Consider the following 1,392-nt stretch of genomic DNA (forward strand, 5'->3'; position numbering starts at 1 on the left):
TCAATTTCTGGGCATGATGACCAGCAAAGACTTGAAGGGGACTCTGGGAAACTAGCAGGTAAGTACGGGATCATAGCAGCCTCCCTCTAGCTACTTTACACTATCTTAAATAAAACTGGTGTTGAACAACTCTTAACATTAGGAAGGCTCTCAGAAATCTGCTTCCTGGAAATTTCCAACCACTGGTTCTAGTCCTGCCTGCTAGAGTAACAGAGAACAAGTCTGCTTCATCTTCTGAGTGATGCCCCTTCAGATACTTAAAGACAACTATTATGTTTCCCCTTAACCTCTTCTTCTTGAAGCTAAATGTACCTTACTCTTTCAAGTGTTCCTTGTAGGACAGTTTCCAGAAGAACTCTTGGCCCCTAAGTAATTCAACTTATGTTGAACACATGGTTAGCTGTATGTAAAATATGCTAGTATTTAACATATTCTGGATCGATGGTTCTTTTGGCACTGTCTTAGCACTGTTGACAGATAAATGAAAGATTTCACTTGAAAGGCTTCCAAGAAGACAAGTTAGCCATCCACAAGGTCCCAAAGGACAGAGTTATGACAAAATACATAATGTGCAAGATAAAAAGATATCATACAGTGTAACTAACAGGGATGAAATAGTTTTGGCACAAAGCAATGTGAAGAAACACTGTCAAAGCTTGTTTGTTAGAACATTATCATCAGAATATTTATTTATTAACAGTTATTTATATCCTGCCTTTCAGGAGACAAATCCATCCAAGGCAGCTTACAAGAAGCATTTTGTTTTTGTTAAAAAAACCCACAGTAAACAATATCACTACGGACATACTACCCTGAACACGCCCAATCTCATCTGATCTTGGAAGCTAAGCAGGGTCAGGCCTGGTTAGTACTTGGATGGGAGACCACCTGGGAATACCGGGTGCCGTAGGTTTAGAGGAAGGCAATGGTAAACCATCTGTGAATACCTCTTACCATGAAAACCCTATGAAAATATCCAAAAGATGCATGAGGTTGCCATAAGTTGTAATCAACTTAAAGACAATATCAATAAAAACAATATCAACATAGAAAAAGTCATCTGGATCCTTCCGATGAGATAGTTGATAGGAGATGGCCCTGTGAGGGGTGGGAGGGAAAAGTCCATCTAGATCAGACTCTAAGGTGGCCTTTGCCTGCGTCCCTCTCCTGGAATCCTTCCAACAGGACAGGTTTTTTTTTTCTTTAAACTATTTTACTCTTTCCTCTAAAGGGTTCAACACTGTGTACATGGTTCTCGCCTCGTCATTTTATCCTTGCAACAACTTTTATGGATGAGAGTACCAATGAAAGTGTCAGTTTATTGTCAAGTCCTCTGAATACTGTTGGCAATAAAGGACAGAATGGCAAATCAAGATATACTTAACAAAATAA

General features: G+C 39.4%; 1 non-coding gene across 1 annotated transcript; it reads left to right on the plus strand.

The window, feature by feature from the left end:
- The first annotated feature begins 794 nt into the window (after positions 1–794).
- Positions 795–913, plus strand: LOC133371570 (5S ribosomal RNA). Its single transcript, XR_009759351.1, has one exon. It is a non-coding gene; the product is annotated as a 5S ribosomal RNA (ribosomal RNA).
- The last annotated feature ends 479 nt before the right edge of the window (positions 914–1,392 follow it).

Source organism: Rhineura floridana, chromosome 16, assembly GCF_030035675.1.
Source record: "Rhineura floridana isolate rRhiFlo1 chromosome 16, rRhiFlo1.hap2, whole genome shotgun sequence".
In the NCBI taxonomy this organism is placed as follows: Eukaryota; Metazoa; Chordata; class Lepidosauria; order Squamata; family Rhineuridae; genus Rhineura; species Rhineura floridana.